The sequence below is a fragment of the Lathyrus oleraceus genome, chromosome 7 (assembly GCF_024323335.1).
Source record: "Lathyrus oleraceus cultivar Zhongwan6 chromosome 7, CAAS_Psat_ZW6_1.0, whole genome shotgun sequence".
Taxonomy (NCBI): Eukaryota; Viridiplantae; Streptophyta; class Magnoliopsida; order Fabales; family Fabaceae; genus Lathyrus; species Lathyrus oleraceus.
The window spans coordinates 323,325,263-323,345,074 of NC_066585.1; positions in this window are offsets into that span (position 1 = coordinate 323,325,263).

Consider the following 19,812-nt stretch of genomic DNA (forward strand, 5'->3'; position numbering starts at 1 on the left):
CTGATCTGAATACCCAGGATACTGGCATAGTCCTCCATCAAAGGTCCCAACAAGTAATCCGGGAAAACAAAGCATCTCAAACCAGGGTCATAAAACTGGAGAAGAGTATGGATGGCACTCCTATCACTTTATGTGAGCCTGAAAACCAGCTTCAGAATACCACCATAAATCTCACGGAACATCCCCACATGGTCAGGTGTAATCAATGTTATCATATCCTTCAGTGCATCAATCTCTGGATCAAAGAAACTGTAGACGACATCATTCTTCAGGCCGGGCCTCATATCTGGAGCAAAGAAGTCTCTCAACCATGATCTCAATCAAGAATGTCCCCTGCATATGGATAAACATGAGTTAGATGCAGATAAATGCAAAATGGGAATGATGCTGATGCATGAATGCAATGCACTGTGCCATCCTCCAAGTCATCTGAACATCAACTGTACTGGATTCCGGTCTTTGAACTGATCACAACCATCTGAGGGACTGAATAACCCTAAATCCAACTTGGGAGGTTCCGAAATAAACAGAACCAGAGGATATATCACCAACATCACAGAGAAATCACTGAACTGATAACCACAACATCATCTGAATCAACCCAGGGAATCCTGAAATAAACGGATCCCCATTGATAAATACTGCGGACAGAACTCTGGCGTCTCAGAAATAAATCCACAAATCCGACTTATAAATAGGACCCAGATCAATAATTGAACCAATAGTCACCATCAGAACATCACCATCAGGACATGCATCTGTAGGAATCAACCCTCCCCTCACAGGTGAATTCTAACAAGGTCATCCTAAGGCGGATAATGGTCTCGACAATCGGACAAGATACTTAACGGGTTTACCCTTTCGGGTGTGCCGCTGCAGCTCTCATAAGATCGTCTAAACCAAAGATCCGAGAAAGAACGGTCACCGAAGTCAACAGCTCAAAAGAGGTAACCCAACCAAAGTGGAATACTCCACCCGGAAGGACTCTCTCAGATGAACCTCGTCCGGCTTGTGGTATGTCACGTCGCAACAACATGCTGATCCAACATGTGAGGAAACGTGAGACCACTCTAATCCTAGGTATATACTCGGGCCTGGGTTTTAGCCCCACTCAGAACACCCACCCCAAATCAAACGAACCAAACCTGTCCAGAATCCAGCAAAATGATAATATGATGCATGCAAACATATATGCAAATATATACAATCACAGTGGCACTCTGTCGCAACCTGAAAAATACAGTGCGCGAAAAAAACAACCGGCGAAAGAAAAAGACAGAAGAGTCGCCACCGTGCGTTATTCATCCCAAAGGAGGGAAAGGAAATGCTCGAAGTAAACCTGAAAAAAGGAAAGGGCAAGACAGGGTCTCGCAACCAAATCTTGGGTTCGGGAGTCGGTTATGCGAAGGGAAGGTATTAGCACCCCTACGCATCCGTAGTACTCTACGGGATCCACTTTTGTGGTTCTTGTCTAAAGGGTGTGGGTTTAACTGATGTTATATTTACTAAAAAGGTTAAGAGAAATGACTCGCACGGATGTCGCATCCACTGCATACGTATCTCATCTGAATATGAGAATCAGAGTCTTCGTAGCTCGGCTGACCTATGGGTTGGGGGATGTGTGCTCGCTAAGACATCGCGTCTTATGCCTACGTATCTCATCTAGAATGAGAATCAGAGCAAAACGTAGTTCGGCTAACTACGGGGTTATGGATTGAGTTTTGGACGAACAACGTTACTACGCAATCTACCGGATGCTCGACCTTTGGAGACTTACTCGCCTGTAGTAGAAGGAGTAAACGTGTTGCTTTGGGTTTTAGGGTTTGTTTGCGTTGTAGGAACGCGCATACAAAAAGGAATTCCTAGGCGAAGGAACAGTGCTACCTTAATTGGCATGCAGACGGGAGGCTATTCGAAGCCTCGTGTCCTATGGGGAAACGACCACACCACACGAAACATGTATCTTAAAGTAAAAGGAAAAAGGGGAAAAATACCACACGAATGAAGATCCGAAGCTACAGCAATTAAAGGGATAAGCAACTCTGAAACCCCTCCAGCTAGATCATCAAAAAAAGTCAGTCAGTACGGGTAATCGGGATAAACCTCCAGATGGCATCCCTGCAAGAGTATGTGAGCCCTCACAAAAACTTGACAAAAGGTTAGAGTAACAGGATGAAAACAAGAGAAAACAATGCCATGGAAACACAAGACAGGTTAGGACAAAACAGAACAAAAAAAAAGCAAATATTGTCACGTTCGCGACTGCTTCGCCTAGCGAAAGCTTAGCGAAGCTTCGCTGCGTGCTCGCCTAGCGAAGCGGCTAGCGAGCGCCTGCGGGTTTCGGATTCCTCCTTGATAACAGTTCGATCTCTATGATCCGAAACCCTGTGGTATCCATCTCATAAACGAAAACGATTAAAACATTCAAGGTATTGTTACACATATTCATACACAAATATAAACCCGTGGGCAAAACCTGGTATTACCTCATACATTCATAATATTCAAATTCAAGGCGTAGAGTAATAGGAACAAAGGCATACCTGATGAGAGAGACTGATTAAGATTGAATGGTACGGCTGGATCTGCAAAGTAATACTAGGGTTTGTATGAGGCGGAGTGAACTTCTCAGAGCTGCCTGAAGGTTGCTGCAGAGTAGTTCCTAGGTCTCTTTCTCCAGTCTCTGGTCTTTTCTGTTCAGTCAATGTTCAGGGTATATTTCATTGACCACTCTGGTATTTATAGGCCAAATTTCGCAGCTTGTGGGCTTTGAATGAGGACAGCTCAAGCCCAAAATCTTTCTGATATGTTCTGTAATACGCGCCCTTCGCCTAGCGAAGGATCTGCTCTCCTAGCGAGCATGACAGTGCTCTTCGCTAGGCGAAGCATCTGCTCGCCTAGCGAGCATGACAGCTCAGCAGCAGATTCTTGCTTCCTCCAGCCTGGCGATTTGCTCGGTGAATAGGCCCCATCTGGCCCTGTTGGTAGTACCTCAAGTTTTTTTTTCTTATGTCGACCGATCGTCTGAATAGAGCCCACAAAGTGTCTTGGATGATGCTCAAGCTTCTTGGAGCTAATTCTGATTGACATGATGCAATGTGGTATGAAATGCTAAATGAATGCATGAATGAGGAGGGCAAATTTTAGGGTGTTACAGCTGCCCCTATTCAATCATCAGCTAACCCGAGTAGGATGAAAGCGGACAGTTTATCAGACAAACTGGGTGAGCTGTGATTGAATACCAAAGACAGACCGAAAATTTGTGCTCCGAGCACACCACAAAAATGCGGAAATACACCGCGCTAATTATTTTTCTTCTGATCCTCTGGCTGAATCTGAATCAGTCTTCTGACTTAATCTAGAGTTTCGATCCTCTGGCTGAACCTATACTCAATTTAGTCCTTTGGTTGGATATTAATTTTGATCCTCGGGCTGGATACGATTTTGATCTTCTGGCTAGATCTTCTTTGTTTCGATTCTCTGGATGAATCTACTTCGATCTTCTAGCTAGATCTGAATTATTTCGATTCTCTGGCTGAATCTATTTCCGGTCTTCGGGCTAGACCTGACGTCGATCTTCTAGCTAGATCTGGATTATTTTGATGATAAATTCTCATCATTAGGATCCCGCATCTGAGGCATGCGCTGGTTGACCCTCTTTTGAGATCTACACCCAACCTGCAGCTTCGAGAATATTCCACTTTTGGGCTCCGTACATATTCTTCGGGCTAGAACATGTTGTAACGACTCCTTAATTAGACTTGGGCTTGCTGGGGAAATAAAGCTTGTAGGTGACTTCAACGGGGAATCTAAAAAATGAACCTTAGGCTGACTCTTGGGAAAACGATTCTCAGGCTGAATCTTCGAAATGACCCTCAGGCTGGATCACTGGAACACGATTCTCAGGCTGAATCTTCAAAATGAACCTCAGGTCGGATCACTGGAAAACGATTCTCAGGCTGAATCTTCGAAATGACCCTCAGGATGGATCACTGGAAAACGATTCTCAGGCTGAATCTTCGAAATGACCCTCAGGCTGGATCACTGGAAAATGATTCTCAGGCTGAATCTTCGAAATGACCCTCGGGCTGGATCACTCACGCTTGATCCTCTGGCTGGATATCATGACCTTGGTTGTAAAGTAATTCTTCAGTCTGCTTGGAAGTACCTGTTTATCAGCTTATTTGTATGCTTGATATGATATGCATGCAAATGCAAATGTTATGCATGGTGTAAAAAGAAATCTGCTTGGGGAAGCAAACTCCAGTAGGGAACAGATCGCTGTATCAATCCTTGAATGCTCTGTGGGGAATGATTCGTCTGCCGGGACCAATGAGCCACCAAAAATAAATTGGCTGCTTGAAAAGTTGACCTTGCGGGGGGAGTATCAACTATGGAAACTTTGTTCGGCGAGGCTCTGTGAGGAGAGTCTGTGGGGAAAACACTTCCTGGGGAAATGTCATAGGAAACGACCTTTGCTGGGGATATGAACTTGCTAATCGTCCTCAAGCTGGGGATTAGAATAAATCTGTTAGAAATAATCTGCTGGGGATGAGATGAACACTGGGAACACCACCCTCTCATCTGTTGGTTATGCAACCACTCCGCTGTTGCTAGGAAGATACAGTCTGACACTGTCAACTCCGCTGGGGATATGTAGTCTGGATACTGTCAACTCTGCTGGGGAACATGCTCTGCTGAGGAGAGACTTTGTCAACCGCTTGGGGATGAGGATTCATGACTTGGCATCCGGTTCCTGTGACCTGCAACCAAAAATACACGTATGCCTCGGGGGAATTACTCGGTTTGAATTCACCGTCCGGGATTAAGCACATTCAAAGCAATTTTAAATGTTTTCCTGTGGAAGTCATCCGCAAAAGCCACCATTATGTTCATATGCAATATGTTTTATCAAAAATTCGGACATTTTTGCAAACAAACTGATAAATGAAAAATAAAGAGACTCTTTAACTGAATTATTCGACTCTTAATGGGGAGAAAATTTGTGCCAGGAATAGGCGAGGGTATCAGGAAGCTGATCCCTGAAAAGAGGTGATCGCTATAAAAAGAGAACTATCCTAATGACAACAGGGATACGGGGTCCCACTGAGTTTCGACTCTGCTATGACTCGTATGTCCTCAAGACGCTCTGCTCATCTTGCTTTCTGAAGTGGATGATTAGTCGATCTTTAACCTTCGAAGATTGCCGGATTGAATGAAACGGTGATATAACACTGATGAACTCATATCACAGTCATTCGCTTATTCCCTAACTTTTGCCTGGATCGCCCCCTTTTCGGGTTTTCAATCCACCGGGATACCCATTTTTGCCTGAGCCGCCCTTTTGGGTTTTCGACTCACCGGGTGTACATTTTTTTCTTTTTATATCCTTAATTTTTGCCCGAACCTATTTATTCTTTTTTTTTGGTTCGTCGGGATGCCCTTTTTTTGCCTGGACTATTCTTTTTATCGTCCAGCGGGTCTATTTTATGCGAAGTATTTTTTTAACTGCGTCTGAGTTGATAGGGGACGGGAAGTCTTCGCCATCCATGGTTGTTAGCATCAAAACTCCGCCACAGAAAATCCTTTTAACCACGTACGGACCCTCATAGTTCGGTGTCCATTTGCCCCTGTGATCTGTGTTGGGAGGAAGAATTCTTTTGAGTATCAATTCACCGACTTTATACCCCCGAGGGCGCACTTTCTGACCAAATGCTTTCTTCATTCGTCTCTGACCGCGATACGTCAATTCTGGGTACGTAGTTCCAGCATAGCACCATTTCCCGTTGGTTTGATTGATGACCAAAGCTGAATCCCCGTATACATCCAGGGTTTTAATCTGTATATTGACGGCTTCCTCAAGTCTTAGGATACAAGCTTCGTATTCGGCTTCATTGTTGGTGCAGGGAAAAGTTATTCTGGCACCAAATGGCATATGAACCCCTTCCGGTGTGATCAACACTATACCAACTCCGTGACCATTGACGTGGACCGTCCCATCAAACATCATAACCCATTTGGATTCAGGGTCAGGCCCCTCCTCCGGGAGTGGTTCCTCTCAATCTTTCGATTTGAGAAACATGATGTCCTCATCAGGAAAGTCAAACCTCACAGGTTGGTAATCATCAATCGGTTGCTCTGCAAGATAGTCTGACAAGACACTTCCCTTGATGGCTTTTTGTGAAGTGTATTGGATGTCATACTCTGTCAGTATCATTTGTCACCTAGTAACCTTTCCGATAAGTGCTGGCTTTTCAAAAATATACTTGACTGGATCCATTTTTGATATTAATAGAGTCGTGTGAGTCAACATATACTGTCTTAGTCGGCGAGCAGCCCATGCCAAAGCGCGGCAAGTTTTCTCGAGCAATGAGTATCTTTGTTCACAGTCGGTAAACTTTTGCTAAGATAGTATATTGCATGCTCTTTTCGACCTGACTCGTCATGCTGACCGAGCACACAACCCATTGACCTTTCTAACACAGTCAAGTACATGATCAATGGTCTTTCCTCTCGGCCTGTAGAATGGCCCCGATCTTGATCTCTTTCTTGTCGTCTTCGGTACCAACGTTGATGGTCTCAACCACCTCCTGATAAGGTGTAATAGCTCGGTCCTCCTGTTTCAACAATCTGGCTAACCCGTCAAGTAATTCACAATCTTCCTCAACCCCTTCTTCGGCTTGATAGATAGGATTGTCGAAGTCATACTTGGCCATAGCAGTGTCGTTAGTAGTGAGATCCGGGTGATCAGCTCTGCATGATGGAGGATCATGATTTACCTTAGAATGAGAGATTTGTTTTTTGAAAGAAAGAAAAAACGAAAAAAGAAACATTGCCATTTTTTTTTGTAAAAGTAGAAAAAAACTGAAAGAAAGAGAACACAAAATTGTTTGCAAAAAGCTGTCCTTTATTGATGATAAAAATAATTGCGAAATGTAACTAAATGGATGGCCCTACAAATGAGCCGTTACACCTTGGGCAAAGTGTAAGACTTTATTATGCATGTAATAAAGGAAAACAATAAAAATCACTCTTTCAGTAGAGTAACCCGGACGGTTTTTTCAGACGACCAATTGTCGAGCTTTTCTCCCGGGACACACGGGCGAATCCAGTTATCTAAGTCACAGTCGCTGTCAGCCTTGTCTTCATCTGCAACATTGACGATGTGGGGAGAAACCAAACCCCCACTGGAGAGAGTACCGGTTTCATTCTTCTGAGATCCCGGAGCATACCCTAATCCAAACTTGTCTTCTTTGATGACTGGCTCCACAAATTTGCCCCAGCCTTGGGCATTATCAGCCTTAACCACTTCAACAGCATTAATCTCCTGCCCGCCGTGGGCTGGCATCGGGTTCTGGATAATATTAGGCACCGGAGAAAAATTGATAGCCTGGGCATCTCTCAAATCTTGTACCTTGAACTGGAGAGCCTTGCAGTTATCTGTAGTATGGCCAGGTGCGTTGGAGTGAAAAGCACATCGGGCGTTGACATCATAACCCCTAGGCAAATTATTGGGATCGATTGGTGGGGCCAGAGTTATCAACGTAACCAGATTCATGTCAATCAGCTTGGGAAGTAATACTGAAGAAGGCATTGGGATTGGCTCGATGACCCGGTCCGTCTGCCTTGGACGTTGTTGATAGTGTCTCTGCTGACCCGGATTACCTCCTTGTTGTTGATTGTTGTACCTGGGTTGTTGTTGCGGATGATATTGTGGTTGAGGAACAGGTGTTGGAATAGTGACTGCGGCCACTTGATCTTGATAATAATTAGGGTGTCCTTTACTCCTGCCTCTGCCGGCATACACAACGCTTGCCTCACCTTCTTTTCTTCGCTGACCGTTACCAGCAAGTGGTCTCTTCGGACCTGATGAGTTGGAAGCACTATTGTCTTGAATTCGGCCCATCTTCAACAGACTCTCGATTCTTTCTCCAGCAATTACTATCTCTGCAAAGTTGATTGACGGGCAAGCAGCCAATCTCTCAATATAATTGCCTTGAAGAGTGTTCATGAACATGTCCGCCATCTCCCTTTCAGACATAGGGGGTTGGACGGACGCAGCAATCTGTCTCCAACGCTGAGCATACTCTCTAAAGGTTTCCTTGGCAGTCTGAGACATACCTTGCAACAAGGTCCAATTTGGAGCCATGTCCAAGTTGTATTGATATTGCTTGACAAAAGCCTCTGCCAAGTCTTTCCAGCTCTTGATGGTGGTATGGGACAAATGAGCATACCATTCACGAGAGGCTCCAGTTAGATTGTCTTCAAAATAGTACATCCACAACTTTTCATCTTCCGTGTGAGCTCCCAACCTTCCCAGATAAGATTGGAGATGAGTGCGTGGGCAAGAAGCCCCGTTGTATATCTCAAAAGTAGGGGGTTTGAACTTGTGAGGAATCCTTACTCCCTGAACCAGACCAAGATTTGTGACATCAAAGCCTAAGGAATTTTGAGACTCCAAATTTTTGAGCTTCTCAGCAAGCTCATCCATACGGCGAGTGGTCTCGAGGGCCTCGTCGTGCAAAGAAAATTGATCATACTGACAATCTTCAGTAACGGGGTGCCCGTTAATCCGAATTCCTTGATTCACATCGTACCTTCCGCCAATACCATTCCCAACATTCCCTGTGTTGCCAACGTTACCTGGGTTTCCATCAGCATTTGCGTTACCCGCGTTACCAGTGTTCACAGGGTTATCAGCGTTCCCAGGGTTACCAGGGTTTCCCTCAGCATTTGGTATCTCCACCTCCGGATCGGGTCTCGGTTGCTCAACCAATTCCCTCAGCTTTTCCTGGCCTTCTGCCATACCAGTCATCAATGTCATGAACTGATCCATCCTTTCACGCATATCAGCCAGCTCTTTCTGTACTTGGTCCATCGCTAGTCGTGGGCGGTTTTCCTTTGTCGGGTATCTGTGAACTCGCTTGGGACCAATAACTGCCTGATACAGGGAACAAACATTAGACATTGTGGTGACACCTGCAAAACAGACAAGGGTTAATATGCATGGTATGCGATGCACTGCTTGTTCAGTTTTAAAGCACCCCCGTTTTGAAAGGGAATACTCTGCAAATGAATAAGCAGGAGATGTTGGATGCAAATATGCAGATGATGTTATGCAATGCAAAGGCATGTCAATCAGAATTGATGGATCCGCTTAAATATCTGTCAGGTTGCACTGCCTGGAGAGAAATTCACTGAGGAATATAATACAAGACTAAAACTCTGCTCCAGAAAACCGGGTTGGTTGGAGGTTAAAGTTTCCTAAATTTAGCCCGCCCCTCACTGGTAGGTTCTAAGAACAGAAGTTCGTCAGCTTTGGCCCTTCAGTCGCGAATAATACGTTTACCACTGAAGGTTTGGCATTATTACGGGATAAAAGACCTCCACTGACTCCCCTCAACAGGACATCCTAAAGCAAGTTCCCAGTCTCGGGATCCTCGGATTGAGCAGCGAGAATGCGCCCACCAGAGCTAACATAATCACGTCTCGGAGGAGAGGCCTCGACTGAGTTCTCAGGAAATGGTCACCAGAGTCGAAGATCTCTAAGGGAATATCATGTCGTTACGGAACATCCGTAGGACATAATATATCCAAAAGAAACCTCGTCTGGGTGTGGTTCTTCACGAACGACTTAACGTAGCAACATGCCACACAAGCCTCATGATTATCCACTCTAAAACCTGTGTGTACACTCAAGCCTGGGTAATGGGCTTATCTCTCGTAGAACATCCCATCCTAACAAAGAAACAAACAGATCCAATAGATACAACAGATGCATGCAAGCAGGTAAGCAAATAAATGTACAAAAGCATGAACACCCAATAAACAAGAAATCACACAAGCTAGGAGGGACTCGCTTAGGGAAGATGGACCACCAAGAGGTCAGACTATATCTCCCCAGCAGAGTCGCCAGCTGTCGCAACCTGAAAAATACAGTGAGCGAAAAAAACAACCGGCAAAAGAAAAAGACAGAAGAGTCGCCACCGTGCGTTATTCATCCCAAAGGAGGGAAAGGAAACGCTCGAAGTAAACCTGAAAAAAGGAAAGGGCAAGACAGGGTCTCGCAACCAAATCTTGGGTTCGGGAGTCGGTTATGCGAAGGGAAGGTATTAGCACCCCTACGCATCCGTAGTACTCTACGGGATCCACTTTTGTGGTTCTTGTCTAAAGGGTGTGGGTTTAACTGATGTTATATTTACTAAAAAGGTTAAGAGAAATGACTCGCGCGGATGTCACATCCACTGCATACGTATCTCATCTGAATATGAGAATCAGAGTCTTCGTAGCTCGGCTGACCTATGGGTTGGGGGATGTGTGCTCGCTAAGACATCGCGTCTTATGCCTACGTATCTCATCTGGAATGAGAATCAGAGCAAAACGTAGTTCGGCTAAGTACGGGGTTATGGATTGGGTTTTGGACGAACAACGTTACTACGCAATCTACCGGATGCTCGACCTTTGGAGACTTACTCGCCTGTATTATTAGGAGTAAATGTGTTGCTTTGGGTTTTAGGGTTTGTTTGCGTTGTAGGAACGCGCATGCAAAAAGGAAGTCCTAGGCGAAGGAACAGTGCTACCTTAATTGGCATGCAGACGGGAGGCTATTCGAAGCCTCGTGTCCTATGGGGAAACGACCACACCACACGAAACATGTATCTTAAAGTAAAAGTAAAAAAGGGGAAAAATACCACACGGATGAAGATCCGAAGCTACAGCAATTAAAGGGATAAGCAACTCTGAAACCCCTCCAGCTAGATCATCAAAAAAAGTCAGTCAGTACGGGTAATCGGGATAAACCTCCAGATGGCATCCCTACAAGAGTATGTGAGCCCTCACAAAAACATGACAAAAGGTTAGAGTAACAGGATGAAAACAAGAGAAAACAATGCCATGGAAACACAAGACAGGTTAGGACAAAACAGAACAAAAAAAAGCAAATACTGTCACGTTCGCGACTGCTTCGCCTAGCGAAAGCTTCGCGAAGCTTCGCTGCGTGCTCGCCTAGCGAAGCGGCTAGCGAGCACCTGCGGGTTTCGGATTCCTCCTTGATAACAGTTCGATCTCTATGATCCGAAACCCTGTGGTATCCATCTCATAAACGAAAACGATTAAAACATTCAAGGTATTGTTACACATATTCATACACAAATATAAACCCGTGGGCAAAACCTGGTATTACCTCATACATTCATAATATTCAAATTCAAGGCGTAGAGTAATAGGAACAAAGGCATACCTGATGAGAGAGACTGATTAAGATTGAATGGTACGGCAGGATCTGCAAAGTAATACTAGGGTTTGTATGAGGCGGAGTGAACTTCTCAGAGCTGCCTGAAGGTTGCTGCAGAGTAGTTCCTAGGTCTCTTTCTCCAGTCTCTGGTCTTTTCTGTTCAGCCAGTGTTCAGGGTTTATTTCATTGACCACTCTGGTATTTATAGGCCAAATTTCGCAGCTTGTGGGCTTTGAATGAGGACAGCTCAAGCCCAAAATCTTTCTGATATGTTCTGCAATACGCGCCCTTCGCCTAGCGAAGGATCTGCTCGCCTAGCAAGCATGACAGTGCTCTTCGCTAGGCGAAGCATCTGCTCGCCTAGCGAGCATGACAGCTCAGAAGCAGATTCTTGCTTCCTCCAGCCTGGCGATTTGCTCGGTGAATAGGCCCCATCTGGCCCTGTTGGTAGTACCTCAAGTTTTTTTTGCTTGTGTCGACTGATCGTCTGAATAGAGCCCACAAAGTGTCTTGGATGATGCTCAAGCTTCTTGGAGCTAATTCTGATTGACATGATGCAATGTGGTATGAAATGCTAAATGAATGCATGAATGAGGAGGGCAAATTTTGGGGTGTTACACACATAATAGACTATAAACAAACAAACACTAGGAAAGGCCCGCTAGGGAAAGATGGACCAGCAAGAGGTCAAATTCTAGTCCCCAGCAGAGTCGCCAGCTGTCGCTCCCCAGGATTTCCCGAATCCAGGTACAAACGCGAAAAAAGGCGGCGAAAAGAAAAAGATAGAGTCGCCAACTATGTACTTTTATCCCAAGAGGAGGGAAAGGTAGTACTGCATAACATAGAAGGAACGGATAAAACAAGTCTCGAACCAAAGATACTGGGTAAGGGGGCCGGTTACGTGAAGGGAAGGTTATCGCACCCCTTCACGTCTGTGGTACTCCACAGGATCCACGATTGCTAGTCTATGTCTAAAGTGTGTGTAAAAGTCCTATATGCAATGCAAAAGAGAGAAAACCAAAGTAGGGAAAACAAAGAGTTATTGCTCGCACATGCCCTACCCTGCTGCATACGTATCTCAAGAAGGATTGAGAATCAGAGCACCGTAGCTCGGCTAAATTATTTCTATTTGTTTTGTATTTTTTAGGTGAACGACGTCACTACACAATCTACCGGATGCTCGACCTTTGGAGACTTACTCACCTGTAGTATAAGGAGTTAACGTGTTCTTAAGAGGAGATACAGTTTGTTTGTGTTTTAGGAATGCTCATGCAAGAAAAAAAGTCCTAGACGAAGGAACCGTGCTACCTTAGTTGACATGAAAACGAGAGACTATACGAAGTCTAGCAAACCTATGGGGATACAACAAGCTAGTCTCAAGAGAGAACAAAAAGCTGGAAATGGATTGCCAATCGCTGGGCTTACATCCAACTCCAAAAACAGATGGGAAACAGATAGCCAATCACTGGTCTTACATCCAACTCCACAAACAACACAGGAAACAGATAGCCAATCAATGGTCTTACATCTAACTCCACAAACAACAAAAACAGGAAACCGAAGGCCAATCGATGGGCTTACATCAGACTCCAAACACACACACAAAACAGAAGGGTTGAAAAGAAAAAGGGCGCCCGGAGAGATCAGCTCAATCTTCTGCCTACGTACCTCATCTGGTATGAGGATCAGGGCGACGTAGTTCCCCTTAACAGGGAAGAACTCTATCTTAACCAGAGACTAGGGAGATAACAACTAAAAGGGAGACTACGACTCGAGCCTAGAAGTTGTCATGCAAACGATCCCTATGTTGAGGTCTCTTATCAGATCCTAACTCGCACAGGAAGCACGCTAGCCTAAACAGCAAATAAACAATCACAGGTGAACAAGTATCACACGCTATATGCAAACAAGTGGCTCATACAAGGCTGGGCTTTAGTCGAGGGGTCATATCAACCTCGACAAACAAGCCAACACTGGAAGGGGTGTCCGAGGCTCTTAACCACTGACATTGACCGTCAGGGTGAGCAGATGAAAAGGTAATGAGGGTAAGACCTCATAGCTCTTAACTCGGGCCTGGGTGAGCTTCAAATCAATGAAAATGTGGGGGTCCAGAATGTGGGACCCTACTCCACTTGACTGACTCTATATACAAGATCTTGGGTGTTTATTCAAAATGCATCAGCACGTAGTACGAGCATAATGAAAGACTCAACTGAATAGCAGGGGATTGATTGCTAATCCCTTCTATCTGCCAATCGCCTCTTCACTTAGGAGGACTTGAAGTACATGGCACAAATATAAACAATCACAGACATTGCCTCTTAAGGAGGACTTCAACCAAATGCCTGCCAAATAGAAACGACGGGGCTTCCAGACTACATGGAGTTAGAGAATGATTACCTATGTGGTATGCCAACCACAAGCAAAGCAACTCAAGCAATGAGCTAAAGCGACTAAAGTACCTATAAGAAAGTCAAACAAGTCAATATTCTCATTCAGACAAATCCAATAAACAGTCAACAGTGTTACAACCAATATGCACACAAGGCCTATGCGTAAACAACTCAAGTGAGTTCATCACCAATGATCCTACAATACAACAAAGGTTAGTGTATAAAGCAAATTTGCATATCAAGTCATGATATGGCATCCACCACTAGAGCTAATAGCTTGAACCTGAAATACAAAGCTCAAAAAGTGAGAATAAACCACTAGTCCAAGACTAGGTGAAATTTTAGTTAACAGACTTTCGATGTCACACGGGTTGTTATGACATCCAATTCTGCGCAGACAAGGATTATGCAGAAAAATGTAAGTGCAGTAAATAACACGAGTAATTGTTTACCCAGTTCGGTCCAACATGACCTACGTCTGGGGGCTACCAAGCCAGGGAGGAAATCCACTATTAGTAGTACTAATTCAGACCTTAAACCAACTGTTTAACCCTATCACTTAATGCCTACCCAATGCAATTTCAATCTTACACGAAGATCAGAGTTCCTACTCACTCCCCCTCAATCACCACAGTGATTACTACCTTTAATCAATATTAAAGACAATTTTGAAGTCACACTTCAAACAACTCTTGATTGTGCTTAACAGCTTTAATCAAGATACACAGCACTCACGCTTAAAAGCTTAGAGTGACACAACACTTACAACTCAATGAACACCCTATACCAATGCAATCATCTACGTGATAATAGCTTGGCTTACAAGATATGTCTAATACAAGACTCACAAAAATACAGCAGTGAAGTATGATGGACACACTAAATCTTCACGCCTCAAAATCCCCAGTTCTGAATGAAGGATTGCCATCCTTTTATATTGCAGCACTTGGGCCTTGAACTTGTATCTTCCTGAATTTAAGGTCACGCGAGTTCCCCTAAATTCCATATCTAGGTTACTAACAAATAGGCTATTTGTTAGGTTCATTAATTGTAGCTTGGTTGTTGGTTTCCTGGATTTTCTCTCAGCTGTTGAATCCCTGAAGAATAGCCTGAGAAAAATGCTGAAATAGAAAAACTAAACAACCTACAATATAGCATACGCTGTCAGGAATGAATGTCACAACATTCAATTTGACCTTCAAGTCACTAACCATATGCTAAGTCTGTTTTCCTGAAAACAGACTGTACAATTTGTTGTACTGTACAGAATCAATCTGTCCATGCTTCAGTATCAGCGTACATTAATAAATGTCAAAACATCCAATTTTGACATTCACACATAGAGACTTACATCAGGTCTGTTATCCTCTTGATAAGCAGACTGACAATAAATACTGAGTTATAACAGAACATCACCTGTTATATTCCTCAGTGTCTGCTGACAGGGATGAATGTCATAACATCCAGTTTGACATTCAATAGATCCTGTATTAGCTAATCCTGCAGTACACTACTCAGAATGTCCTGACATCAGCCAAGACATCAGAGTACAACTAGATATTCTAACATACAATGCAGTCAAACAAACATCTCCACAGCATGTCATGACATCAGTCAAGACATTAGAATCCAGCTAGTGTTTTACCATACAATGCAGCCAATTAAACACCTACAAACTCCCCCTTTGGCAAATTTTTGGCTAAAACACTTTGGTCTTACAACAGAGTCCATAGCAGCGGAAAACATACATCTAGCAGGAAATTAACCTAGCTAATACACTCAGAGTTGCAGCACACTCACACACATGGAAGTTAAATAAAAACTTCACAAATTAGCACACATACAGAAGTTAAATAAAAACTTCTAATTGCAGCACACATATACACACTCACACTCATTAGAAGTGGAACACAGCTGCAGTAGGGGAGGGAATCTTGAATCTGTCATGAATATCTGTTTTAACAAAACAATTTGTTGTCCTGGGGTATCACCTGTTACTCCCCCTTTTTGTCAAAAATGTTGCCAAAGCAACACTTTAAAGTACAGAGCCACATAAAATAAACAGAATTACACACAAATGACAGAATTACAGTCTTGGTTGTACTTCACATTTCAACCAAGTCAACACCCATTTGATCTTGCTTCACAGCTTTGATCAAGTAGTCACACACTTTAGCTTTACAGTAGGAACCACCATATCAGATGCCATGACTTTGTGTCTGACATCCAAAATCACTCCTGCATGAGCAGTGTCCTTGAACTCCTGCAGGTGCATAGGCTTCCTCAAGTTAGGATATCTCCTTAACCTCTTGATTCCATACTTGTTGCAAGTGGCATAGCTATGATCTGTTGACCAATCGGAGCACACTTCCAATTGTTTAATAGGCAGAGATATTAAACAATACAACTCAAACATCATTGGTTGCTATAAGTTCTCAGAGAGACATATTCCCAGTTTGCCCCTTAAGTTTTCAAACTGAGTAACATCCAGAGCCTTTGTAAATATGTCAGCCAATTGGAGTTCAGTGGCTACATGTTCCAAGGTAATCACTTTGTCTTCCACTAGATCTCTGATGAAGTGATGTCTAATGTCAATATGTTTGGTTCTGCTGTGTTGGATGGGATTCTTGGAAATATTGATGGCACTGAGATTATCACAGAACAATGTCATGACATTTTGAGAGACATTGTACTCAGTGAGCATCTGTTTCATCCAAACCAGTTGGGAACAACTGCTTCCAGCAGCTATGTATTCAGCCTCTGCAGTGGACAGAGATACACAATTCTGCTTCTTGCTGAACCATGATATGAGATTGTCTCCCAAGAAGAAACATCCTCCTGATGTGCTTTTTCTGTCATCAGCACTCCCAGCCCAGTCAGCATCACAGTACCCAGATAGGACAGGCTCAGAACCATGTGAGTACAGCATCCCATAATCACAAGTCCCATTGATGTACTTGAGAATCCTCTTGACTTGATTCAAGTGGCTCACTTTGGGCTCTGCTTGGTATCTAGCACACACTCCAACTGCATAGGAAATGTCAGGTCTACTTGCAGTTAGGTATAGAAGACTGCCTATCATGCTTCTATACAAACATTGATCAACACTGGGCCCTCCATCATCTTTGGTTAACTTTAGATGAGTAGGAGCAGGAGTACTCTTGTGCCTAGCATTATCCATACCAAACTTCTTAACGATGTTTTTGGCATACTTGCTTTGGGAGAGAAACATAGAGTCCTCCATTTGGTTGACTTGCATTCCAAGAAAATAAGTCAGTTCCCCAACCAGACTCATTTCAAACTCATATTGCATTTGGTGGACAAAATGTTTTACCATTTGCTCTGACATTCCACCAAAAACTATATCATCCACATAGATTTGAGCAATCATGATTTTTCCGTCTTCATCCTTCACAAACAAGGTCTTATCTATCCCACCTTTTCTGTATCCATTTGAGGTCAGAAATTCAGTCAACCTTTCATACCACGCTCTAGGTGCTTGCTTCAACCCATACAAGGCTTTCCTCAACTTGTACACATGCTTAGGTTGGTTAGGATCACAGAACCCTTTAGGTTGTTCCACATAGACTTCTTCATTTAAGTAGCCGTTCAAGAATGCACTCTTCACATACATTTGGAACAGTTTAAACTTCAGAATGCATGCTACACCTAACAGCAATCTGATGGACTCAAGCCTAGCAACGGGTGCAAACGTCTCATCAAAATCAACCCCTTCAACTTGAGTATATCCTTGAGCTACTAGTCTTGCTTTATTCCTAGTAATTACTCCTTTCTCATCAGACTTGTTTTTGTAGATCCACTTGGTACCAATGACGTTGGTCCCTTCAGGTCATGGAACTAGCTCCCATACTTCATTCCTTTTAAACTGCTCAAGTTCATCTTGCATGGCATTGATCCAATATTCGTCAGTTAGGGCTTCTTTCACATTCTTTGGTTCAACCTTGGATACAAAATAGGAATTTGAGCTAATTCCCCTTGACCTGGTAGTCACACCACTATTGGGATCCCCTATGATAAGATCCTTAGGGTGGTCTTTCTGAATTCTGATAGATGGCATTTTGGTGGGTGCATCTACCTCACATTCAGGAGGAGATTCCTGTACTTCTTCAGACTTGACTGGAGTGTCTGTTGAAGTATCAAGGAATGTTCCAACATCCTCTATGACATCGGTTCCTTCCTCTTTATCATCCACAATAACATTTATGGATTCCATCAGGACATTGGTCCTGTGGTTGAACACTCTGTACGCTCTGCTGTTAGTTGAGTATCCCAGAAATATACCCTCCTCACTTTTGGGCTCCATTTTCCTTCTCTGTTCACGATCTGTGAGAATGTAGCATTTACTTCCAAAGATATGAAAGTACTTCACAGTGGGTTTTCTACCTTTCCATATTTCATACAGAGTGGAGGAGGTTCCCTTTCTCAAGGTGACTCTATTGTGAACGTAGCAAGCGGTATTCATAGCTTCAGCCCAAAAGTGCATAGGGAGCTTCTTTGCATGGATCATAGCTCTGGCAGATTCTTGAATAGTTCTATTTTTCCTTTCAACTATCCCATTCTGCTGAGGAGTTATAGGAGAGGAGAACTCATGACTTATTCCTTCAGACGAGCAGAACTCATCAAACTTGGAATTTTTGAACTCCGTACCATGATCACTCCTAATTCGGACAACACAACTGTTCTTTTCCCGTTGAAGTCTGATGCACAGGTCTTTGAATACATCAAATGTATCTGACTTCTCTCTGATGAAGCTTATCCATGTGTATCTGGAATGGTCATCAACCACCACGTATGCATATCTCTTTCCACCCAGACTTTCAACCTGCATAGGCCCCATTAAGTCCATGTGCAACAGTTCCAGAACTCTGGAAGTTGTAGGATGTCCCAGCTTCGGATGTGACATCTTGGTTTGCTTGCCCACCTGGCATTCTCCACAGACTCTTCCTTCATCAATAAGCAGCTTTGGAATTCCTCTGACTGCTTCCTTGGATATGATCTTCTTCATTCCCCGTAAGTGGAGATGTCCAAGGCGTCAATGCCACAGCTTCACCTCTTGTTCTTCCTTGGCTGAGGAGCAGATTGTAGAGAAGTTTGAGACTTTAGGTTCCCACAGATAACAGTTATCTTTGGATCTAGATCCTCTCATAACTTCCTGATTGTATCCATTTGTCACAATACATAGCTCCTTAGTAAACTGAACATAGAACCCTTGATCACACAGCTGGCTTATGCTGATGAGGTTTGCAGTTAGTCCTCTTACTAACAGCACATTATTCAGTTCTGGAACTCCAGGGCAGTCCAGCTTACCCACACCTTTTATTTTTCCTTTAGCACCATCACCAAAGGTCACATAGCTGGTAGTGTGAGGTTGTATATCCACCAATAGATTCTCCATACCAGTCATATGTCTTGAGCAGCCACTGTCAAAGTACCAGTCTTCTCTGGTAGAAGCCCTTAGAGTTGTGTGAGCTAACCTAGCATACCATTGTCGCTTCTTGATGGGGACATTGTGCCTATAAGTCTTATGCTTAGGTCTGTCATGAGGGGCTTGGTTAGGGTAACCATGAAGCCTGTAGCAGAAGGCTTTTATGTGGCCAAGCCTACCACAGTGGTGACATCTCCATTGCTGGAATTTCCTCTTCTGATGAGTACTCATCCTGGTTCCCTGATGTTGAGACATTGTGTGTGACCTTCTCTTGAATTTCTGAACTTTAGCCTTTGAGCGTTTGAGTTCAGCTGAGGATTTTTTCACAAAGCCTAAACCAGTCATGGTTCCAGACTTATGTCCCACCTTTAGGATCTCTTCCAAGGTGTCAGTTCCTTTATTCAACATTCTGATGGATTTAGTCATCTGCTCTAGCTTAGATGTCAGCACAGATATCTCACCATTCAGACCATCTATGACTTTCAGCTGCTTTTTATTATCAGCTTCCGGCTCCTTGATGTGCTTCTTCTGCTTTTCACCTTGTACACGGACTTCTGCACTGGTGACACATAGCTCCTTATATGATGTAGCAAGTTCATCAAGGGTCAGATCATCTGCACTTGAATCATCATCAGTGACACAAACACTAGTTAGTGCAGTGACATGTTTAGCAGATTCTCCTTCAGATTCACTCTCAGAATCTCCCTCAGACCATGTGACAGCTAGCCCCTTCTTTTGCA